This window comes from Stomoxys calcitrans, chromosome 5, assembly GCF_963082655.1.
Source record: "Stomoxys calcitrans chromosome 5, idStoCalc2.1, whole genome shotgun sequence".
Taxonomy (NCBI): Eukaryota; Metazoa; Arthropoda; class Insecta; order Diptera; family Muscidae; genus Stomoxys; species Stomoxys calcitrans.
The window spans coordinates 87,949,772-87,962,302 of NC_081556.1; positions in this window are offsets into that span (position 1 = coordinate 87,949,772).

Sequence of the window (12,531 nt, forward strand, 5' to 3'; positions counted from 1 at the left end):
GTTATGAATTCCGTGCTACTTAAAAAATCCTTAATTGTTTTCAATACCACTCCCCTAAGTTGGTTCATGTCTGGTATTGTGTCTCCACCTAAGCGCCGGTATCTGTTAGACGCGAAAGCCCGGCAATGATAAAGGAAATGCTCCAACGTCTCATCATCTTCTCCGCATGCCCTACTCATGCTATCACTTGCCGCACTGATTTTCCATAAGTGAGCTTGTAGTCCTATGTGTCACGTTATGATATCAGTAGATATACCGACCTCCTTCTTGCTTCCTTTCAGTAATAGCCTCGTCTTCTCACGATCTGGATCCCCCCATAGGATTTTCGCCATCCTACCGACCGTTTCGCTGTTCCACAATGTTGTATGCGCATTCGTCGCCCACTCCCTTAATTCGATATGGATTTTGCCACCCTCAGAGAAGGCGTTAATCTTCTTCTTACCCTGCAAGACTGTTCGTGACCTTACCGTCTTGGTAGTTCTTGCCCTTATGGCAATTTTACTGTCACCACACCACTTGACGCATTCCGTGATCGCCCGGATCTCCGCCTGGACTTCAAGGTTCATCTCAGGTATGCGATCGGAAATCTCTTCCCTTCCTTCAAGGTTTTCTATCGTCGCCTCGATTGTACCGCGATGGTATGAGCTGCTCCCATCCTCATTCATCCATTCTCCCATCGCCTTAAGTCTCATAGCCGCAGTGGCTTCCTCACACTTAATCTGTATGTCAATGGGTCGAATATCCGGTGCCCTAGTGGGCGTGGTACTCATCGCTACTCATCGTGGTACTCATCGCTCCGCCTATGCCAAGGCAACATATTCTCTGAACCTGTTGTATTATCCTTACGTAGCACTTTTTCTCCATCGCAGTCCACCAAAATACTGAGGCGTAAGAAAGTTTTGGTCTAATCACGCTCCTGTAGAGCTAGTGGACTTTCCTCGTATTCAGGTCCAATTTCGAGCCTACAAAGTGCCCAACATCTGTGAGCCTTCTCAGTACGCTCCTGAATGTGATACTTCCAATTAAGTTTCCTGTCCAAGATCATACCTATGTTTTTGACCTTGTCAGATATCGAAATCGTCTTATTGAGGAAACGTGGTGCGTTAAATTGGCCCACCTTCGTCTTCCTCGTGAACAGGCATATTTCAGTCTTCGCTGGGTTAACATTGAGTTAAATGTATGTCAGCGTTAAATTGGCCCACCTTCGTCTTCCTCGTGAACAGGCATATTTCAGTCTTCGCTGGGTTAACATTGAGTTAAATGTATGCTTTCAGAACATTTTTTATTGAAAAAGTTGCATGAAGTTTCTGGCTTAAAGAAGATTTTAATAATTTTTTGTTTAAAACAGTTTCGAAAATTTGATCTTTTGAAAAAATTATATCACAATTCAGTCTTTAAAGAAAATTTCATTAAAATGTTGTTGAAATTTGCCTTTAGAAAAAATTTGAGAAAAATGTTGTCGACTGGAAAGGTGGTATGGAAATTTTTAGAAAAAATAATTAAGAGGGTGCCCTGTGCCTGAGCAATATTTTGTCCTTAGACAATATTTCATTAAAATTTTGTCTTTAAAAAACTTTTTGACATTTTGAAAAAAGTATTAAAATGTTGTCTTCAGAAAAAATTGTAGTGAAATTTTGTTTTAAACAGATAATTTGAGGGGGTCGGGCCCTGGCTGCAATTTTGTCGTTGGAGAATATTATGGGAAAATTTGTAATGAGAAAAAATTTGTTTAAAATTTTGAAAAATAATTTTTAGTTGGCGCTGGTCTGTGCTCAATTTTGATTTTATATATACTAGATTTAGTAAATTTTGTGTTTAGAATAAATTTAATTTAAATTTTTTTCTTTATATAAAATAATTTTGGTGGACCAAATTCGACACGGATATTGAGGGGTCTAATAAGTACAATACAAGTCATAGTTCAATTTTGTAGAACAAAATATTGGTCTTTTTGGTAGAGATATCCGAATACAGACCGATCTGAACCATATACGACACGGATGTCGAAAAGCCTAACATAAGTCATAGTTTCAAATCTCAGCGAAATCGGATTATAAATGTGCTTTTTATGGGGCCAAGACTTCAAATCGAGAGATCGGCCCATATATATTCAAATCTGCAACGATCTAGGCCAAATTGATGAGGGCTGTCTAAGGGCCTAACGCAACTCTCTGTCGCAAATTTCGGTGACATCGGACAATAAATGCCCCTTTTATGGGCCCAAAATCTTAAATCGAGAAATTGGTCTATATGGCAGCTATATCCAAATCTGGACCGATCTATGTCATATTGCAGAAAGATGTCGAGAGGCCTAACACAACTCACTGTCCCAAATTTTGGCGACATCGGACAATAAATGCCCCTTTTATGGGTCTAAAACCTTAAATCGAGAAATCGGTGTATATGGCAGCTATATCCAAATCTGGACCGATCTATGTCATATTACAGAAAGATGTCGAGAGGCCTAACACAACTCATTGTCCCAAATTTTGGTGACATCGGACAATAAATGCCCCTTTTATGGGCCCAAAATCTTAAATCGAGAAATTGGTCTATATGGCAGCTATATCCAAATCTGGACCGATCTATGCCATATAGCAAAAAGATGTCGAAGGGCCTAACACAACTCACTGTCCCAAATTTCAGCAAAATCGGATAATTAATGTGGCTTTTGTGGGCCTAAGACCCTAAATCGGCGGATCGGTCTATAGGGGGGCCATATCAAGATATAGTCCGATATAGCCCATCTTCGCCCATGGACAAAAAAATAATCCGTGCAAAGTTTCAGCTCAATATCTCTATTTTAAAGACTGTTGCGTGATTTCAACAGACAGACGGATGGACATGGCTAGATCGTCTTAGATTTTTACGCTGATCAAGAATATATATACATTATAGGGTCGGAAATGGGTGTTGCAAACGGAATGACAAAATGAATATACCCCCATCCTTCGGTGGTGGGTATAAAACTGTTGTGAGTGAGAATGTGTCTATACCAGCGACGAGCTCATAATTGCACTTATTTGCAAGCCCATTGGCTTGTTTGGGATTAATTTCTTGTGTACGTACACGGTAATGTGCAATAGTGGAAGAAGGTTTGACCATCACTGCTCTACACGCTCAAATACTCTCCCTTTTCTCTAGAAGAATAGGTACAGGAGAATAATTATTGGTTTGGTAAACGAATGATCATTTGAGGCTATCGAAAAACTTTCGCTATTAACGAGTTTTTAGTTTTACAACAAAATAAACGTTCTTTTACCGTAGGCGTAGCTACTAAAGGGTTTGACCATGAGAATGAAAAAGAAATTCTGATGGTCTCGCCAGGATTCGAACCCAGGCGATCAGGCGGACATGCTACCTCTATGCTACGGTGGCCTCCTATTTGCATTTGCACTTGTTATTAATGTGGGTCTTTGACGATTTAAATGGGCCATATCCGTTTAGATTTGGATATGGTTCCCTTATAAAATGTTCCTTCGACTCGACTTCGAAGGCCCCCAGTAGACGCAATTAATATGCGATTTAACTTAAATTTTGTATTTGGTGTTTCCAATATCTGTTACACCTACCATCCAATCTATTTATTACCTGACATACCTCCCATATGATCCGATCTCCTGATTTTAGATCTTTTTGTCCGATTTGGCTGAAAATTTCCATGGGGATATACTAATCTAGCCATTCCGTTTGTAACACTTCGAAATATTGATCTAGGTCCCATAAAGTATAAATATTCTTGATCGTCTCGAAATTCTGATTCGAACTAGCCATGTCCGTCCGTCCGTCTGTCGAAATCATGATAGCGCATAGAGCTAGCCGCTTGAAATTTGGCAGAGATACTTCATATTGATGTAGGTCGTTGGGGATTGCAAATGGGCCATATCGCTTCCATATAAACCGAACGCCCGATTTGACTTCTTGAGCCCCTGGAAGCCGCAATATTTCTCCCATTTTGCATGCGGTGTTCTATTACGACTTCCAACAACTGTGACAAATACGGTCCAAATCAGTCAGTAACCTGATATAGCTCCCATGTAAACCGGTCTCTCGATCATTCCTGTTCGGTTCCTGGAAACTTTAATTTTTGTTGGTTTGACAGAATTTTGGTATGTAGAATAAAATTATGCCCTTCTACTTAATATATTTTGTATAAATTTTTAGCAGAATCCATGTTGGTGGGTTCGCACCGTATTCTCGAACGGATGAAAACATAATTTGAGAATTTGCCGATTTAAAATTCCAGCTGCATAACGTACGTCTGCAATTTGAACATTATTGTCTGAACCTAGATAAGTCTTCTCTATTTTTCCTAATCGCCATTCTCTAGTCATCCATTATTGCTACCAAATCCTCAACTTTCAAATTGGGTTTTTGTGTCTTCCATTTATAACGCTTGTGCAGAGTCTTGAGATGTTCCTGCTTCCATCTCAAGGCGAATTGATGGAAAGATTGGCAGGAAGTGGTTCAGGAAAGGCTAATAATGGCGAACCCTTAAGAAAATGGCCAGGGGTCAATGCGGTTAAGTCGGCTGGATCGTTGGACATTACGAAATAGGACCGGAGTTTAAAACGCCCCCTCCTTGCCAGGATTGTTGAAAACTGTTCAAAAGTTGTCTACCGTTCGAAGCTATCAATACAACTTCCAACAGATGCACAGAATCATGTGTACTACGGAAGTAGTGTAATTACCACAGAAAAAAGTCTGTCATCACACAAAAACACATGCGTGGGGAAAAAGTACAGCTAATAGACAGGGGTTTCGGGCGTGGTTAATGTGGTAATTGTATCATAGATGCGTTTTCGCTATTAATACGATTCAAATACAACATATCAACGCACGGCTCTTGAAGCCATCAGGCCTAATATGGTTGAAAAGTCTTCTTCCCAAAGACGAAATGCGTCCCATAGTGGTTGGTGGGTGTTGCTATCTTTGACTTTTGCAATCTCCGATCATTCACACTGCGCCAACTCCTGGAAAAGATCGCGCCAACTCCTGGAAAAGACCTCAACTCTTACCATCTCTTCGTTGTCCAGATTTGGATATAGCTGCCATATAGACCGATATCTCGAGTTAAAGTCTTGGCCCCATAAAAGGTGCATTTATAATCTGATTTTACTGAAATTTGACATAGTGACTTATTTTAGGCTTCTCGACATTCGTGTCGTATATGTTTCAGATCGGCTTGTTTTTAGATATAGCAACTAAAAAGGCCAATATTTTGTTATACACTATTGAAAAATGACTTGTGCTTATTAGTATTTGGTCCAAATCGGAACATATTTCGATATAGCTGCTATGGGGCATAAGGTATGCATTTTTCACCGGATTTTGACGAAAGGTGGTTTATATATATACCCGAGGCCCGGCCAAACTTAATGCCTTTTTACTTGTTTTTTTTTTTTTAATTTTTTGCAGAGGCTTATTTTGTTGCTTGTAAAAGCATTTCTGAACCTATTTGCTAAGGTCCGATTCTTCAGTCAACATTTTTGGAATTTTTTCGTAAAAAATTTAATTCCATTACATCTTCTCTATACAAACTACTGTTGTAACTACTCGAAATATTCGTCTGAGACCCCATAAAGTATATATGTTCTTGATCGTCGTCATATTTTATGTCGATCTAGCCATGTCCGTCCATCTGTCTGTCGAAAGCAAGCAAACTTTCGAAGGAGTAAAGCTAGCCGTTTGAAGTTTTGCGCAAATACTTCTTATTAGTGTAGGTCGGTTGGGATTGTAAATAGGCAATTTCGGTCCATGTTTTGATATAGCTGTCATATAAACCGATCTTGGGTCTTGACTTCTTGAGCCTCTAGAGGGCGCAATTCTTTCCGATTTGAATGAAATTTTGCACGACGTGTTTTGTTATGATATCCAACAACTGTGTAGAGTATGGTCCAAACCGGTCTATAACCTGATATAGCTGCCATATAAACCGATCTTGGGTCTTGACTTCTTGAGCCTCTAGAGTCCGCAATTCTTATCCGATAGGAATAAAATTTTGCACGACGTGTTTTGTTATGATGTCCAACAACTGAGATAAGTATGGTTCAAATCGGTCCTTAACCTGATATAGCTGCCATATAAAGCGATCTTGGGTCTTGAATTCTTGAGCCTCTAGAGGGCGCAATTCTTATCCGATTGGATTGAAATTTTGCACGACGGGTTTTGTTATGATATCCAACATTTGTGCCAAGTTTGGTTCAAATCGGTCTATAACCTGATATAGCTGCCATATAAGCCGATCTTGGGTCTTGACTTCTTGATCCTCTATAGGGCGCAATTCTTATCCGATTGGAATGACATTTTACACAACATGTTTTGTTATGATATCCAACAACTGTGCGAAGTATGGTTCAAATCGGTCTATAACCTGATATAGCTGCCATATAAACCGATCTTGGGTCTTGACTTCTTGATCCTCTAGAGGGCGCAATTCTTATCTGATTGGAATGACATTTTGCACGAAGTGTTTTGTTATGATATCCAATAACTGAGATAAGTATGGTTCAAATCGGTCCTTAACCTGATATAGCTGCCATATACACCGATCTTGGGACTTGACTTCTTGATCCTCTAGAGGGCGCAATTCTAATCCGATTAAAATGACATTTTACACAACATGTTTTGTTATGATATTCAACAACTGTGCGGAGTATGGTTCAAATCGGTCCATAACCTGATATAGCTGCCACATAAATCGATCTTGGGTATTGACTTCTTGAGCCTCCAGAGGTCGCAATTCTTATCCGATGGGAATGAAATTTTGCATAAAGAGTTTTGTTATGATTTCTAACAACTGTGCCACATAAGTTTTACATCAGTAAAACCTATAACCTGATATACCTGCCATATAAACCGATCTGGGATCTAGACTTCTTGAGCCTCTAAAGGTCGCAATTATTATCCGATTTGCCTGAAATTTTGTACGACAGATCCTCTCATGACCATCAACATATGTGTTTATACGGTCTATTGCCTGATACAGCTCCCATATAAATCGATCTCTCTATTTTACTTCTTGAGCACCTAAAGGCTTCGAATTGGCTGACATTTTACACAGGTCTCCAATATATAATTTAATTGTGGTCCAATCCGGACCATATCTTGATATCGCTCTAATAGTAGAGCAAATCTTTTCTTTTATCGTTTTTTTGCCTAAGAAGAGATGCCGGGAAAGGAACTCGACAAATGCGATACATGGTGGAGGGTATATAAGATTCGGCCCAGCCGAACTTAGCACGCGCTTTTACTTGTTATAAGTTATGGTAAGTCTAATAAGAGATCTGTGAAGTACAATATCGGCATTTTTTAACAAAAAAAAAAAAACGCAAAGCTGAGAACCCCAACTTTATAACATATTTTCATTGCCCCAAGTAAAAACCAATTGCATGCAAAATTTTTTTTGCCCCATCGCCATTTTACAAAAAAACTTCTTTTCCCAATGTGGGGATTTTGGTTGTTTTCATCAAAAAATGTAGCCAAATTTTGTACTAGTTTTTTTAAAAAGATATTCTTCTAAATTTTAAAAAAAAAAATTAAAATGATACCTTTAGTAGTTTTGGTTTTATAATATTTTTTATTTGAATTTTATTTTCCACAAAAGTGTATTTTTTGAAAATCGGACCATAAATCCGAGGGGACCAACTTCGAAGGCCCACCAATGGCTCCCTGGGACTTCTAGGGACCTTAAATTGAATATAATTTTCCCATCCCACTGTGCGGCCAATTTCATATTAAATTTATATTGAATGGTGGGTCAGGGGTCAAGTTCATTTAACAAAAATTGCACATTGCTTACCAAGTGCAATAGCATGTCAAATGAAGTTGGAATTTCAGCCAAACCGGATTAGAGTTATGCCTTCTAGGAGCTCGTAAGATCGGTTTATATGGGAGCTTTATCAGATTTTATACCGATTCGGATCATACTATGCATGTATGCTCAAGGTTATAGAAAAAGTCACTGTTCCAAATTTCAGCCGAATCGAGTTAAAATTGCGTCCTCTATACGCTAAATAAATAAAATCAGGACACTTCGGTTTATATGGAAGCTATATCAGTTCATGTTTTGATATAGCTGCCATATAAACCGATATCTCGATTTGACTTTTTGCGCTTCTAGAGGGTGCAATTCTTAATCGATTTGGTTGAAATTTTACACAATGACGTTTGCAATGACCTTCAAAATACGTGCAAAATATGGTTTAAATCGGTCCAAAAAACCGATCTCGCGATTTTCTATCATTGAATATCTTTCAATTCTTTCAAAGCGTGCAATTACTACTTCTGTTCAATCCCATGGCAGCCAATTGTATGTACCTTCATCGGCAAGGGCTGCTGCCTCACTGTACAGTAAAATACAACAACAACAACTACTACTGGTGACCAACCCATGATATCAATGTTGTCGGCATAGACGAGTAGCATGTGCTCTCTTGTGATTAGTGTGCCATATCTATTCCCATCTGCATCTCGTATAATCTTCTCCAGCAGGATATTAAAGGCTGTCTCCTTGTCTGAAACCTCGTTTGGTATTAAATGGTTCGGAGAGATTCTTTACTATTCTTACTGAGGAACGCGTATCAGCAAGTGTCATCCTGCAGAGTCTTATTAATTTTGCAGGGATACCCAACTCAGACATGGCTTGAAATACCTTTGAACGTAAAGGAGTATCGAAGGCGGCTTTGTAGTCAACAAAGAGATGGTAGGTGGTGATTTGTCCTTCTCGGGTCTTTTCCAGGATTTGGCGCAGTGTGAATATCTGGTCTAGGGTGGATTCACCTGGTCTAAACCCGCATTGATAGGGCCCAATTATCTCTTTGACTTAAAGTTTTAATCTTTCACACAGTACGCTCGAGAGTATCTCTTCCTCTGTAGTTGGCACATTCCGTCTTGTCTCCTTTCTTGTGTACGGGACATAGTATGCTGAGGTTCCAATCATCGGGTATGCGTTCTTCTAGCCAGATTGCGCAGATAAGCTGATGCATACGCCTTATCAGTTTGTCGCCTCCGGTCTTAAATAGTTGAGCGGGTAACCCGTCGGCTACTGCTGCCTTGCTGTTCTTTAGTCGGGTCACTGCTACTTGGACCTCATTCTGACTAGGAGGTAAACATTCTATACCATCATCATGGATTGGTTCTGCGATATCCTCTTTGCTGCCAACGTCCGACACTAGCAGTTGGGTAAAATGTTCTTTCCATATCCTCAGCATGTTATCTGTGTCAGTTACCAGATTTCCTTCTTTGTCTCTGCAGGAGGATGTGCCTGCACCAAAGCCATCGGTTTGGTGTTTAATTCTTTGGTAGAATTTCCGGACTTCATTGTGACTCCTGTACATCTCAATTCGCTCGCACTCACGTCTTTCCATTTCCTTTTTCCTTCCTTTTTCCGGAGTACTTTCATCAAATAGTTGGGTCAGTCGAGTGGAGTATGTCGCTGCCATCTGTTGTGTTTGCAGCTGTTATGTGTCGAGCTTCCGTGCAGTGTCAGGTCGTACTTTCCTCGCTATGTTCAAATGTGTGTGAACCTTTGCTGCAACAAGGTAATGATCCGAATCTATATTCGCTCCACGGACCGATCGTCCATCTAACACGCTGGATGAATGCCTTCCATCTATCACAACGTGATCAATCTGGTTTCTCGTGTTTTGATCGGATGACAGCCATGTGGCTTTGTGAATATGTTTATGTTTAAATCTGGTGCTACTAACAACCATGTTTTTTGAAATGCTTGAAACTGGTGCTCCAAACTACGATGTTCTTGGCCGCGGCGAAGTCTATTAGCCTCAATCGATTATCGGAAGTTTCGTCGTTAGGCTATTTTTTCCGATTGTTGGACCAAAGATATTTTCCTTCCCTATTTTCGCATTAAAATCTCCTAAAACGATTTTAAAATCATGGGCGGGACAGCGTTCATATTCCCTTTCTAGGCCCCCGTCCAATTTGCCCTTGTTCCTTAGTAGAATGTTCATGGGCAAAATTTGTGCATTGTGGGCGCTCGTATAAAATATCCTTGCGTTGGGGAGAAGACTTATAGCTGCCATAACACGAGGCATGAATTTGGCTGTGGATTTGTGGTTAGTCGGAAACTGAAACACCTTGTCTCCAACTTTACTCCGGTGGATGAGCCCATGCCTCGGCCTCTTATTTGTGTCCATGCCCCAGCGGAAGGCAAAGACGAGCAGACCAAGCATATTTTCTACGAGCGCCTGGAGAGCGAATATGACCGCTGCCCCGCCCATGATATTAAAATCGTCCTGGTAGATTTTAATGCGAACATAGGGAAGGAAGACATTTTTGGTACAACAGTCGGAAACTTTAGCCTCCACGAGATAACGTCCAGTAATGGGTTGAGACTGATAGATTTCGCCGCGGCAAAAAACATGGTAGTTAGTAGCACCAGATTTCAACATAAAAATATCCACATAGCCACATGGCTGTCACCCGATCAAAACACGAGAAACCAAATTGATCACGTTGTGATAGATGGAAGGCATTCATCCAGCGTGTTAGATGGACGATCGATCCGTGGAGCGAATATAGATTCGGATCATTACCTTGTTGCAGCAAAGGTTCACACACATTTGAACATAGCGAGGAAAGTACGATCTGACACTGCACGGAAGCTGGACATTGAAAAGCTGCAAACACAACAAATGGCAGCGGCATACTCTACTCGACTGACCCAACTATTTGATGAAAGCACTCCGGAAAAAGGAAGGAAAAAGGAAATGGAAAGACGTGAGTGCGAGCGAATTGAGATGTACAGGAGTCAGAATGAAGTCCGGAAATTCTACCAAAGAATTAAACACCAAACCGATGGCTTTGGTGCAGGCACATCCTCCTGCAGAGACAAATAAGGAAATCTGGTAACTGACACAGATAACATGCTAAGGATATGGAAAGAACATTTTACCCAACTGCTATTGTCAGACGTTGGCAGCAAAGAGGATATCGCAGAACCAATCCATGATGATGGTATAGAATGTTTACCTCCTAGTCAGAATGAGGTCCAAATAGCAGTGACCCGACTAAAGAACAGCAAGGCAGCAGTAGCCGACGGGTTACCCGCTGAACTATTTAAGACCGGAGGCGACAAACTGATAAGGCGTATGCATCAGCTTATCTGCGCAATCTGGCTAGAAGAACGCATACCCGATGATTGGAACCTCAGCATACTTTGTCTCGTACACAAGAAAGGAGACAAGACGGAATGTGCCAACTACGGAGGAAAAAGTCTTCTCCCCATCGCATACAAGATACTCTCGAGCGTACTGTGTGAAAGATTAAAACCTAAAGTCAATGAGATAATTGGGCCCTATCAATGCGGCTTTAGACCTGGCAAATCCACCCTAGACCAGATATTCCCACTGCGCCAAATCCTGGAAAAGACCCAAGAAGGACAAATCAACACCTACCATATCTTTGTTGACTACAAAGCCGCCTTCGATACTCCTTTACGTTCAAAGGTATTTCAAGCCATGTCTGAGTTTGGTATCCCTGCAAAATTAATAAGACTCTGCAGAATGACACTTGCTGATACGCGTTCCTCAGTAAAAATAGGAAAGAATCTCTCCGAACCATTATAATACCAAACGAGGTTTCAGACTCTTTAATATTCTGCTGGAGAAGATTATACGAGATGCATATGGGAATAGATATGACACACTAATCACAAGAGAACACATGCTACTCGCCTATGCCGACGACATCGATATCATAGCTCGGTCACCGGAAGTAGTAACTGCAGCCTTTGAAAGAATCGAAAGAGAGTCAGTGAAAATGGGTCTGGCAGTAAATTGAGATAAGACGAAATGGATGGTTTCAACTCCCAAAAAGCCTTGCACAACCGAGCAGATGAAGAAAATGGAGAAAGTTGGGAACCACAACTTTGAGACAGTCAGTAACTTTATCTACCTCAGCACCGTCATAACCGAAACGAATGACACCAGTTTTGAGATTAAGCAAGTAATAATACTGGCTAACAGATGCTACTTTGGACTAAGTAAGCAGACGAAGATTACTCTATACAAGACACACATAATACCCGTCCGTGCTGTTATATGGTTCTGAAGCATGGGTACTTGTGAAAGCAGATGAGGCAGTGCTTGGAGTATTTGAGAGAAAGATTCTTCGTAAAATATATGGACCAGTTTGCGTTAACGGAGAATATAGGCGACGTATGAACCATGAGCTGTATGACGACGATAGCATAATTACACGCCTCAAAATACAAAGGCTGCGTTGGCTACGTCATGTTGTCAGAATGGATGCAGAAGCTCCAGCAAGGAAGTCTTTTGAAGACAAACACGGTGGTACACGCAAACCGGGAAGACCAAAAGCCCGATTGAAAGATCAAGTGGTGGGAGACACCTCGAATCTTGGTGTCAGAGATTTTAGTTAGAATGAGCGCAGAAGATCGAGGTACTTGGAATGCTATTCTACGTTCGGCTAGTTGAACAAATATTCTGTCATAGCCAATTAAATTTTAAAATTTACTCTTTCAAGTTTAGATTTTCTTCCAAGAAAATC